Below are 14,068 nucleotides of genomic sequence, written 5' to 3' on the forward strand. Positions count from 1 at the left end.
GAGTTGGTACACTTGGCTGGGAAAGGCACATTTATAGCAGCAACAACAAACACTTCTTCATAAATAGGTTTAGAATCTCAATCCAACTTCTTTCTTTTGGCATTTTTCTTTATTAGTGAACCATTTTGCTTCTGCACAGAATGGATGATTCCCAACAACATTTTATTTCCCCCAAGGACGATCCCATCAAATGGGGAGAAAAATTGTCTCAAGAGAGGGCACATCATTGCCCATCTTTTAAGGGAAAGATAGAAGAGGATGGATATTTCTCTCTGATCTCCTGGAAGTCCCTTGTCTTTTACCTGGATTTTATTGCTTTCTTTCTGTACATTTCCATTGTGTTTCCAGTCCTCTCATACCATTCCATCAAACAGTAAGCATTTCCATGTACTTACACTGGGCTGGGGAGATAAAAACCAAACAGGCCTCTGCTCTCAAGAAGCTTCCATTTTACTGGGACAAACAACATGGACACGGAAAAGCACTTAGAAAATCAGTAACAAAAGAAACATATGTTTACAGAGAAGATGGGGCTTAAGCAGAATCTTGAGGGTCAAGGGAGATTTAATAAATGAGGAGGTGGAGCATGGGGTTGGGAGAAGTACACCATGAGTGAGGAACAGCAAACATGTCCACTTTGCCCTCAGAGTTGGGGAGGGAGATTAACACAGAAAAGTTTTGGAAAGAGATTTAAGAACTGAACACAAAAACTGATCCTAGAATAACCAGAGAGCCAGTGGAGTTTCCTGAGGAGAGAGAGAGCAAGGTTGTAACTGGAGTAGTGTGGAAAGCAGACTGGAGGTGGAGGCTCAAGCCCCATCTCCTCCCAGCCCTTTATGTCTCGCTACACTTGAAAAGTCTTCCTGTCTCCTCCATGAAGCCTTCCATGATCTATTCAGTTAGGTGATTTTTCAAATCTTGTCAAATTCCTCCTATCTTTCACATACTTACCGCTTTTTAATGTATATTGTTTTTATCTTTAATATCCAAGAGGTACGCCATGGCAAAATGATGTGTCAGGGTGTGCTCATGCGGGGGCACCTCCAGTCATCTTGATCTACATCTGGCCACAGGACCCAGAGGGCTCTGGAGGGGAAAATGAAGCAGGTGACTTGGTACAGCCCTCTCCTCACTTAAGGCCAATTCACAAGCCAAAATTATTCTTGCATATGTTTTGAAAACTTCAAAATACAATACAAAAAACAACAACAACAACAACAAACAGAGCTCAAAAAATAAGTAGGTTTGCACCATTGCAAAAGGACTTTGGAGTCCAGCTAAGGAGACTGAATTTTACTGTGCGTCAGGGACAGACACCTTCCCCTCATCATAGTCCTCTTGGAGAATGAGGGACAAACAATAACAATGAGGATCTGGAAGCTAGGAAACATGGGCTTGATCCCCATTTCATTTACTAGCTGAGACAGCAATTTAATTCCTCAGACCTTCAGTTTCCTCACCTGTACAGTGGAGACACCTGCAGCAAATCATTTTGTGAGAATGCCATAAAGCAAACACACGGCAAAAATGAAAATGTATGTAAATTTTAATTAATATTATTATGCTCTACCTATTTGAGTTACAAATTCATCCAGGGAAGTGACTACACCATTTTTTATTATGGTCCCCATAATTACATGCATAAATAGATCTGACACTTAGTGAATTCAGATGTAGAATCATAGGATTCTGGAAAACTTTTAAAATATTTTTAAAAAATGAAACAGTGTAAATTAGGCCCTATCCTAAGAGACATCAACTTAAAGGACATGAGGATGATATTAGGAATACAAATCACATACATATCTACCCTCAGCAGCTTTGAAAACATCTTTTCTTTCATCGTGTAAAATGGTGAACAATATAGAAAATTGGGATGATAGATGGGAATGCTTCTAGTCAAATGAAAGAAGAAAAAGGAAAACACAACTTGAAGAATCTTAGCACTCATGAGAACTTTTGTGGGCAACCTCCTCCCTTCTCCAGGACTGTTTGGGGTTGTCCTTCCAAGTCCAACTCAGGTTTCACTCCCTCCAGCAAATCTGAGCTGTCCTTCCTAAGTCTACAGTGACCTCCTCTAACCCCTATGACACTTAACATCTGTCACCCTCAGTACAAGTTTTGTTTACAAGTTCTGTCTGAAATAACACATGTATCACACCTAGGGCAGCCCTCAGCATGCGGCACTTACTTAATGCGTGCTTCTTTTTTCTTCTCCATCTTCCACATCTGATCGTTAGCATCTCGAGGACAGGGAGATGATTTCCTACGGCTCACACATATACAGGTTACTTGGGAATTCTTCCAGTTGAGGAGAATCAACTAGATATCAACCAAAATAAAAGTGTTCGTTTTTGGTTCAGATCAATATGTAGTCCTTACAAGAAATGGTGCTACATAGATTGTATTTAAGATATACTTTAACATGGTTAACATGTGTGAGACTGCCTGCCATCTAGAGGAGGGGGTGGAGGGAAGGAAGGGAAAAGTTGGAACAGAAGTGATTTCAAGGGACAGTGTTGAAAAATTATCTATGCATATGATCTGTCAATAAAAAGCTATACTAAAAAATAAAAACAAACCCAAGAAATGGTGCTAGATGCCTGGGACTCAAAGGTAGAAAATACTGTCTTATGATCTACTGGAGATTAGAAGATATACAGGTAAAAGATATGCTTAAAAAGGAAGCCCCTACTGTGTGCTAAGAGAAATTCTGAGTACTTTACAAATACTGTCTTATTGGCATCTCACACCAACTATTATCTCCATCTTATATGTGAATAAACTGAGGTAGACAGAGATCAAGTGGGTTGTTCAGGATACTATAGCTATTAAGTGACAGGAGTCACATGTAAACACCAATCTTCCTGAATCCGGGGAGGGGAGGAGGGAAAGAAAGAGAGGGAGATCTAGTATGAAAAGCTCTAGGAACATTTGAACACTGGGAAATTATTTTAAGAGAGATGAACTACTCCATTGGAGATGAAACTTGAGCTGGGCCATAAAAGAAAGGAAAACTATCAAAAGTAGGAAATGATGGCATTTGGAAGATATATGACCTATGGGAGTAAACAGAGAAAGAATAGATACCACAGTTTGGCTAGAATGTGGACCACACAATGGGGAGGAGTAGGAAATAAGGCTCACACCTAGGGAAGAGGGGAGAAAATTGGAACACAAGGTTTTTCAAGGGCCAATGTTGAAAAATTATCCTTGCAGATGTTTTGAAAACTTCAATTAAAATACAAAAAAAAACAAAACCCAAAAACCTCAAAAAACAAGTAGGTTTGCAACATCGCAACGGGGTCTTGGAGGCCAGCTAAGGAGTCTGAATTTTACTGTGCATTAGGGAGGTTTCAACAATTTGAGATGCGTTTATGAAGTACGTACGACGTGTGAGGCGTTGTGCTAGTGATGCAGAGACAAAATAAAAAAGTCAACTCTGTACGAAGACTTAGAGCGGATGAAAGGAGTGATGGGAAATGACTGTGTACAAGGCACTGCAGCGGATTGGAAAGGGGAGCGCCCAGAGGAAGAGGAGAGTGTAGAGAAAGTCACTGGAGAGGTAGAAAAATGCTTGGTCATTTACATAAATAGCTATAAAGGGGTGATGGAAGGGCGGGGCAATCACAATGATGGAGTGATTGGGAATCGGGATGATTTGTAGGGGGCCGATATAAAAACTAGGGCCTTTGGGAGAAAGCAGCCAGGGTGAGGGGTAGTCAAGTCTTGTCTGGGACATGTAGAAATCTGATGGGTCCTTATTCCATAAGCAGTTGGCTGCATCTTTGGCCTCCATCCCTCCAATTTAGAAATGCAAACTTTTTAGGCCCAGACAGGCTCTGAGAGGGGCTGAAACCCTAGAAATGATGACCTAGGACATCATGCACTTAGGCAACAGGAAGATAACAAATAAATCAGTAGTGAAGAGACGTGATCCATGTTTACAAATTCAACAAAAATCTCAAAGAAATGGAAACTGAGCAAAGGTCACTGGGTTGCACAATCAAGAAACCTGACCTCTCTTAACTTGTTGGGACTTTCTCTACTTTTGAGTGATGACCTAAAGATCTCCTAAATCTCCACTTACTGTGCAGATAGAAAAGCTGTTGGTGGTATTTGGGGCTGATGGGTTTGTCAGAACATAATAGGGGTGTGTGTGTGTGTGTGTGTGTGTGTGTGTGTGTGTGTATTTTGGACCAATATCAGCCGTCTCTACTGACTCTCTGTCCTGGGCAGGGCAATTATGAAAGGCCTCCTGGTCTACCACAGTGGTTTTATACTGTTGCTTTATTTTTAAAATAAAACATCGATCACCATTACCTGTGGTGGTCTTCAAGCTGGTGGTTGGAACACTCAGGTCTCTTTATCTCTCCTCTCTCTCTTATATTGAAGCTGTTTCTTTCAGATGATCAGCTTCTAATCCCTGTCTACTGGACAGGGATTCATTATTTACAGACTAGCTGGTCTGTCTCCAAGGTCCGGAGTGTTTCCTAAAGTTGTAGGCCACCAGAGCTTCTCCAGGCTTGCCCCAGAGGCATCTGCAGGAAACTGGTCAAATCCATATGTTCAGGAAGGTTTCCTCACATAGTATTTCAAGCGGGTACCCTTCTTCCTCTTCTGTTTTCCATATCCCCCATTCTCTTTCCCAAAGATAGCACAAAAAGGGGTGAAAGAGAAGCAGCTGTTGGGGGTGGGGTGGATGCATATCTGGCAAAAAGCTCTTCTTTTCAAAAAGCAATCCTTGGGATGGGGAGGTAAAAAAAACAGTGTGGGCATATATTGAAAAGAAACAAATGAAAATGAGACAACCTCAGAACTCTCATCTCATAAAACTCCGAGGTTGTGTTCTGGATAATTGTTAAGGTTTGGGTGCAGAAGAAGAGGAGAGGAAAGACATCAGATAAACAAAAAACATCTTGGCAAGGACAAATTAAGTTGTCAGAATAAAACAGGAAACCAGAGGATTAAATGCTTAGCAGCCAAACACATTTATTAGTCTTTTTTTCTTTTTTTTTCCAGGAACCCAAAAATATTTTGTAGTTATAATGTAAGCAACTGAGTTGCACATAATACAATCATATCTTTCAAAAAATAAAATAAAATAAAAAACAAAAAATAAGCTGTTTAAAAGCCAAAAAAAAAAAAAAACCCTTCAGAAAACTCTTATATATGCATTACATCATCTCTGTTTCAATGAAATGACAACGACTTAATTCCTTATTGATTTTAACCTGTCACAAGCCAATAAAACACCACCCTCTTGTTTTTTTGAAATCCAGCATGAAAATACAGTACCTGCTATGGCAAAAAATACACATAAAATGCAACGTTTCAGCTTATTTGTACATTAGTAGAGTTTAACATTTTATTGTTTGTTTTTTTTTTAAGTGAACCAGTGATTTTAAGTACCACTATACTAAAAGTAAAATAAAAATATAGAAAAGGGGGGCCCAGCCTGCCATGCAAGTGCACCTCTAAAGTGCCTAGTTTCTGTGTCCATGTAAAACCAGCAATTTCAACAAATCAGGATTAGGATATCAAACCCAAGTTTTGATTTAAGGAAAAAAAAAAAAAAGACATTGTCATTTCCTCTCTTCTCCTCCCCAATCTCCCTCGTCCTGTGATCCACATCTCGACCGTCCCCCAAGAAGAGAGAAAAATAAGCCACCCAAACGAACTGTAAAAGCTATTTCAAGTATCAGAAAAACAAAACACTTGTAGGTAACTTGCAGAGCGCATCCATATGTGCAGCCATTGAGACTTTTGCTTCTGGTGACTGTACCTTCCTGATCCCTGTTTGTGTGCAAAGTAGGGAAAGAAAGCTGCCCATTCCAGCCCAGCCTTTTTTTTTTCCTTTTTTTTTTTTTTTCTGAAGGCCCTTGCGGGCGCTGCCTTCCGTGGGGGCAAAGTGGGGAGCCAAAGGGAGGGAGGGAAGGAGAAGAGGGGCCTCTCTGCTTGACAGAGGAGAAAGAAGGGCTCCATCGTTCCTCCGGCTCTTCCTCTCCCCTCCTCCAGGACCCTCACCGTCTCCACTGCAATCTGGGGCAGAAATCTCACTGAGGGCATTCACATGCTCACTTCTTTCCTGATTGGGTAGAAGTTATTTTAACTAACCCATGTAAACACAGGCCCTAGGATTCCAGAACTCAAAGCAGCATTTTTATCTCCATCTAGATGGTAGAAGATAAAATAGTTCGGAAAACTTTTTTTTTTTTTTTTTTGTCAGGTTATGTTTCATTACTTCTATTTGTTTTTTTGGTTCCTTAAATGGGGGCACAGGTGGGGCGGGCACAGAATTCAGGATTGGATTGTGAACAAACGGGCACTGCTGAATTGCTAGAATGCTTTCTCCTCGAACCTGACCTGTTAAAAACGCTTCCTGCACCCGAAGGCCACACTGAGATCGACGCAGGCCGAGGGAGACAGAACTCCAGCACTCAAGGTGGGCACGCGCCACTGTGGGGTCACTGGGCACACTTTGGTCACTGGGGGTTTGAGGAAGAAGAAGTGGCCCACCAGGAAAGCAGGACAAAAACCAGCAGAGCCCATGAGGAGAATTATAGAAGGAAGAGCAAGGTGCCTGCGAGGAGGCGGGGAGAAGGGCCAAGTCCAACCCTAACACCTGCAGCCCCCAAACGGGCACTGGATTCAGCCTCATCTGTAGGAGGGTTTGTCCCCTCCCGAGGGCAAGAGCAGCGCAGGACAGACGGCCAGCACGCTCCTGTCCCGGTCAGGGTCCCCGTGATTTCTACTTCCACAACAGCAGCGATCTCTTCCTATCCCTCATTCTATCCCCAGAGTGGCCCAGCTAACTTTGACAATCAGGCTGGACCCGGGATGACTGCCTTTTACTGCGGCCAAATGGCTTTTACGGCGAAAGCTTTCTATCTATCAAGGCATCGAGGAGGAAAACGCTCTGGGATGCCTGGGAGGGCCTTCTGGGAAAGACAGCGCAAAACCAACCTGGCACTTGGCCCGCTCCTCAAGAACCTGCCTGTGAGGCGTGATCTGTCCTATGTATGCAGCAAAGGGGCAAAGGAAGGTGGAGGGGCACCCACCCACAAACGCAGAGACGCTTCCCTGACCTCGGCTTTGTCGTTAATATGAAGGATTTACAAGCTGAAATTTCTGATGGCTTAAAAAAATGCAAAAACAAAACAAAACACCACATCATATGATAGGGTTACTTTCACAGCAAACTAAATATTTTAAAAGCTATCTTGCTATTTACATGTTCTTATTAAAAAACAAAAAGAATCCATTAATGTCAGAAGAGGAGATAAGGATTCAGAGTTACAAGATGGGAAATGTACCAACGAGGTATTGTCTTGTGATAAACAGTTGAAACCTCAGGATTGTTTGTTTGTTTGTTTGTCTGTATGTTTAAAGGCAATCTAACAGATTGGAACCCTGATAAGATCACGCAGTGAGGAGAGCGTGAACGTGATCAAGTCATTTACTCATTACAGTACTGTGAACGTCAACAACAAAAAAGCTTGCTGTATGGAAACACTGAAAACAGCCACAACATTCTCTTGCTGATGATACTGCATGTTGAAGATAATGCCAAGAGCAAGGCGGGTGCCATGGTTAACCACGGGCAAGGGATCCGGGTTAAGACAGCATGGAGGCAGCCAGGGATGGAAGCTTCCCAAGGACATGCCTTCAAGAAACTCACTCAAATCTTAGGTGTCCAGAGTCCAAAGAAAATCCCATGAAATCCAGATGACATTTGGCTGGGAAGGAAGAGAAGGAAGAGAGGAGGGGGAAACAGAAAAGGAAAAGAGGGAAAAAAGGAAAAGAAGGAAGGAGTGAGGAGGAAAAGAAGGAAGGAGTGAGGAGGAAAAGAAGGAAGGAGGGAGGAAAAGAGGGAGGAAAAGAGGGAGGAAAAGAGGGAGGAAAAGAGGGAGGAGAAAAGGAAGAAAAGGAAAAAAGAAGAAAAAGAAAGGATGGAAAGAAGGAAGGAAGGAAAGATGGAAAGAAGGGCGGAAAGGAAGAAAAGAGAGAGGGAGAGAGGGAGGAAAAGAAAGAGGGAGGAATGGAAGGAAGAAGGAAGAGAGGGAGGGAGGCAGGCTTTTTTTGCCCACTTCCCAGCACAGCAGAGTGGTTTCCTTAATCTGTGGCATGGAGGAGCAGCTGGGTCCAGCTCTTAAGAAAAACAAAAACAATGGCTTCTGAAATGGACAGATTGCAAAGTGGGTTCCTAAGGACGGCACGCGCACGTGAGGTGATCTGGTTCCTGAGCTTGAAAGGGACTAGTTATAGAGCATGGGTAATGGTCCTTCTGCAGAGAAGCTGGGATGAACACTCCCTGGCCAGACTTTGCCAGCCGGGCCCTGGTGCAGAATAGCTTGTCTTTCTGCAGCTAATTTAACGGGCAGGCTCTCCCAACAAGACCCAGCCACTGGGAGAGGGTTGCCCAGAGTCCTTTCTCACTCCCAGGGGTCCTCACTGTACTGAATCAGCGGCGCCCCCCCTTCCCCTCCTAAACACAGATATACCATGGACACAGAAACTGTGAAACAATTATGCAAAGCTACTCGTCAACCCCCCCCCAAGACCCCCACACTTCCCGTCCCCCCTGCAGAATGCATAGTTTACAATTCACTTTACAAAAGAAAGAAGCAATGCTGACCACATATGGGACCTTTTTTTTTTTTTTTTTGAAAAAAGAAAAAAAAACAACAACCTCTTCTTAAATTCAGTATCAAAATTCACATTTGCATAAGAATACATTTCAAGGCCATTAGAGAGGAATGAGATTGGAGCAGAGAAAGCTTCAGTATCCCCCCTCCCTTTGTCTTCCTGAATGAAGATGATGAAGGTATCTTGGGGTGAGGGTGTCTCCTCCCCCACCCCCCACCTCAGGGCTTGGAGGCAGGTGAGAATTCGGAAATGGCCCAAAGCATTGTACACGATTTCTTTAGAAGGTCAGGGATGGGGAGAAGAGGTGGAATATTAAACAACAAAAACAAATGAAATGAGACACTGCAGATTTCTATGTTTAAGCTGTAAGAAGTTCTGAAATAAAAGAGGATTTCAGATTTTTCTCTCTCCTTTCTTTTCTTTTCTTTTTTTTTAAACACTTTGACCTTAACATCTCAAAACCCTTTTTTTCTTTGTGTGTAATACCCTGTTAGCTCAAATGGCAACATTGAACGAGCTGGGAAAAACCACCAACTATCTTATTGGGACACGGAGGGTAAGGATACGCTGCCTGCACCACATCCTAGGGCAGAAAGAATCAAAAAATGCCTTCTCTTCCACATGCAGAAACACGCCACGCCACTGTCATGCTTCAGTTCTCCAGTGCTTCCCGAAACCCCCTGACAGTCACCCGCACACACACACAGCACCTGGATGCACAAGACACACGAACTTACAGCTCTGGAGAGGAAGAGGTGCCTCCTTGGTGGTCCCTACCCCTCCTCCATGCCCCCAACTATCTCTACCCTCCTCAGTCCAGTGAGATCTCGACGCCCATGGTCAAGAGTGGCCTGCGAGGGAGTTCTGGGATAAAGTCTGATCTTCCTAAAGAATCGACTGACCATCTTTTCTGATCTCTGATGGAGAGCTTCCTCATTAGATGGTTCCTGTACTCACAAAGGCACATTCAAAAATACTACATTTAAGTAACACCTTAAAAAAAAATAAAAGGGGGTGGTGGTGGTGTTTTAAACACACTTGTTCTGACCTACCCTACATTTCCCTGCCAAGAAATGTTCGCCTGTTTCACTGAATCACTTGGTGAGACTCTGTCCTGCCTTTCCAAGGCAAGTCATTTCTTACAGGTTTGCAGAGATGCTGTGGTTTGGTTTTGTTTTTGCATAAGTATCCCCCTTTTCCATTTTTGGCTTTTCTATTTGGATTCGACTACACCTCTTCCCATAAAGCTCTGCTGTAAGGCTACCCCCTCAAAGTAAGTAAGGCTCCTCACTCTCAACCCCTGTCACCTTTTGGAATTTCCTCCTCTTTGCTCCCCAGCCCCTTTAACCTTCCGGTGGGGACACCAAAAGGCCGGGGGGAGGGGGGAGACACAAGAAAAGAGAGGAGATGAGAGTTTGGGAAAGCAAAGCACTTAAAACCACAACCAAACCACACAATACTGTCAGCAAGCTGGGTGACTACTTTTTACTGCTTAGCGACGTCTATAAAGAAGAATTTTGCTTACTGAAACAAACAAAAAAAAGCAGAGCCACTGACTAATTTGGCTAGAAACAGGAAAAAATTCCACCCAACAACCAACCCAGGAACTGAAAAGTATCCTATTTTTCAATGCACTGATTTGTAGCTAAAACACCTCAGCTGAGGCACAAAGTGCTTAAGGAAACACTATTTAAAGACCAAAAACAAACACTGCTTATCTTGGCTGGTTTCCCCCCTTCTTTCCTGCCCATCTAAGTGAGTGTCAGCCACGAGGAGCCGGCGGAGACCAGTCCTGCACCGCGGGCCCACCTTCCCGGAGAGCGGAGGTTTCTCGTGTCACAAGCTGACTGTGAGGGATAGATGCTCAATCTCAACTCAACAGGAACAGCTCCTGTCGAAAACGACAGGAAGAGAAGTGCTGGCGACCGGCTGATGGAGATCCTCCCCCAAGCCAAACAAAGCCTACGTAATCCCACCTGCCCAGATGTTAAAGGGCCCCCCTTCTTCTTAAGGGCGATGGAGATACTCTCACCCAAAGTGATAGGAAAGCTCTGGAAATCAGATCTGGCCCCCCGCATAGGAATGGTACGGACATAAAGCAAAGAGGGTGATTCATCGGACTGGATGATATGTGACGGCTCCCGCAAATATTTCAAGGCCTTATTTCTGAATAAATCCTCCTGTTCTGAGAAAACTTGCTACATTCACAAAATCCTGGAGTTGGTAGCAATTCCAAATCTCAATGACTGGATCTGATTCTCCTTCTCTTTTCCGAAGACAAGAAAGCGAAACGCACACACACACAACCCTTTGGCACTGGCCATAGAAACACAGACCATGCGTACACACATCCTACTGGCAGAATAAAAGAAAAAGTTCGGTCGATGGTGTGCTGCCATTGGTGGCCATCGGGTACAGGGACCCTCGTTACTGGCTGAATATTGAGGTCACAAGATTTACAATTCATTTCTCTCTCTCTCTCTCTCTCTCTCTCTCTCCACACACACACACACACACACACACACACCACACACATGCATGCGTCTCATTTCCACTATAGTACTAAACTCCATTTAGACACTTTAATAGGAAAAACAAGACTGAAGAAGATTCTTACAGTTAACACTAAGATGCGCAGTTAATGCATAGAGGAAATGGGACAGAACCTGGCAAGATCAATGGAGAAGGAAAAGGTTGACGTTTACTGAATAAAATATATATTTCTTCCTAGTTCAAGATCTTATATATCTCTATAAATATAAATATATATATAAACCATACCCCAACAAACAAAACTGCCTACTGTGTTTTAGTCATCCTGGGGAGTGGAGGGAGAAAGGGGTATGGAAGGGACCTGAAATCGAGACCTTCTCTATCTCAAGACTCAATTGTTCCCTAATCTGAGAGATGGCATTTACAGCCAAGTCTCCTGAAGACTGCTTGTTTCCAAAGCAGAGAAAACAGGCTTGGCTTAAGCTCTCTGACAAGCACGTAGGAATCTTTAGTCTGTTCAACAGAAGTATCAGAATGCCAGGATCTTAAAAAAGAAAAAAAGAAGGCCCCTTTTGAGCTGAAGCTGACTCTCAAAGCTACTCAAGATGCAGCCCTCAAAAGCCCGAAAGGGTGATGAGGGATTGATGGTGAACATGGCAACACATAGTAAGAGCCTCTGGAATTGAAATTAAAAAGAAAAAAAAAAGTACGACAAAAGAACTTCCAAATTCTTAGAAAGCTTTCCTCTTCCCCACATGCTTTAGACGCAACACTTCACAAGAGAAGTCCTGGGAGCTTACTGCTAACTGATGTCACACTCGAGGGAAAGGTGCGAAGTTGCTTCTCTCAGGAACATCACGAGAGAAAAGGAAAATCCCCCCGACAGAGTGTGAAGAAGAGCAGCCTGGGGCCATGGAGAAAATCGGACGTGGACCTTGGCGACAGGGTGGCTCGGGAGCCCTCACTTGCAGCATGCGCTAACCGCGGCCCCCACGAACGGCTGCTGGCTCGGTGGGCTTTCCGGTTCTTCACAGTGTCTTGGAGAGTTGTCAAGTTTGGCTGAACAGACGCTGAAGATGAGGACGTGAACTAAAAGCAGAGGGCTGGCTGGTCACCCAGCCTGGTCTGATGGAAGACGTTTCCTTCTCTTGGGAATGTTTCGCTTCCTTTGGGCGAGCGGCCTGGCCCTGGGATGGGCAGAGCCCGTGAGAAGTACTAAGGAAGCGGGCCTCTCTGGTCGCTCTAGAGGGAGGGTCTGCCTGCTGAGAAGGCAAGATGCCTCATTCTCAATGAGGAGAAACGCGGTGGAAAGAGGCTGTCTCTCGGGCCGTTCCCCAAACTAGACCGCCCAGCAAGACGAGTGAACGCCAGCCCTTTCTCCCCACTTGTGGGGGTCAGAAGAGGCTGGGGAGGAATGACGCCCTCTCGGATCGTCCCCGTGGAGGATGTGGCTCAGGAAGAGCCACCACGGCAAAGAGATGTCGTCGTTGCTTGCATCCTCACCGTTTCCTGCTCTTAAGTCACTGCCAACCAATGAAGCAGACCTTCTGGCGAACCCAAGTTTTCCAAGGAAAGGGAGAGGGGACTCCTTTCTACTGGCCCAACACAGTAAGACTTTCCAAATGAAGACAGGTAGACTTTTCCACAAGCACTCACACTAAGCATGGGATATGGATGAAAGTGGAGGGCACACAGCACAACACAGCACAGGGACTCAGCACTCTACTTTTTCAAGACCTAAATGCACTTTTTTTTTTCTTTTTCTTTTTTTTGAAATTTCACTCACTGCCATTGGGGCATGCCCAGGACTCCATACTCTTTCCAGGACAGGTGCATGAACTTACATGGAGTGACTGGACCACAAGCACACACACACCGCCCTCTCCCCCTTTCACAGGATGTCTGGGTGTATGTACGAAGGCACTAAAGCGGTTTCAGAGAAATTTCAGGCATTAACTCCACTTCCCCTCACCTGGAGAGGAAGCTTTTCATTCCCAGTGGTAAGCTCAAATGTCTCAATGAAGCTCTTGTCAAGCTTGGGAATTTCAATATCTGGCCCCAGAAGGGTATGCAAAAGGAGAATTCAATATCAACAAAAACGAAAACAAAAAAAAAAAAAAAAAGAAAGAAAATAAAAATAAAAAGGTCAAACTTCCAAGTCTCTAGCTGGTGGATGGAGGTAAGTAAGCAGCAAATCTTTAAAGTAGCAGTTAAAATAAACACAACACTATCTGGGAGCTAAAAAAGTAAAAATCATTTGTTCCTTTTTAGATTATCTTATTCGTATCCTCCTCCTTTCCACAATAAAAGGAGGTAGACATATACATTTCCCATTAATGAAATAGTCCATGGATAAATTTTCCTCTAGCAAAACCTATATTTAAAATTTGTTCCAAAAAGCATTACCCAATAGTCCCTATTTTCTTTACATAAATTCTCATTCACCCAAACTACTAAATTTTACAGTCAGAACTAACATTTTTGGGGAGGGTAGTGAAAGATGCAGGGAATTGTCTTTTTTCTTTTACTGAAAAGAAAAAAGTATCAGGAGAGAGAGTGGTTTCATTCTAAGTGGAAAGGACCAGTGATGTCATTCCCATTCAGATGCTCATCTCTCTTCCCCCCAATTCTATCCCCCCTTTCACACAACTACAATTACACACAATTCCAAATGAGACTAAGACAGAGCTTGTTACAGCTTAATCATTCTCTTAGTTGTTTTTTTTTTTTTTTTAGAGTATAATGAATTTATTTCTTGCTGCTAAACTGAGAACTTTTAAAAAATATCTTATTTCTTTGTACAGGTTTTAAAATGTGTGATCCCCAGTTATGACTGTAACATTTAAAGACTGTTCTTTTTGAATTTTTTAAAATTAAGTAAAAACTTTTATTTTAAACTTTTCTTCTTGAAGATTCAGGAACTTGT

The sequence above is a fragment of the Sarcophilus harrisii genome, chromosome 5, assembly GCF_902635505.1.
Source record: "Sarcophilus harrisii chromosome 5, mSarHar1.11, whole genome shotgun sequence".
Lineage (NCBI taxonomy): Eukaryota > Metazoa > Chordata > Mammalia > Dasyuromorphia > Dasyuridae > Sarcophilus > Sarcophilus harrisii.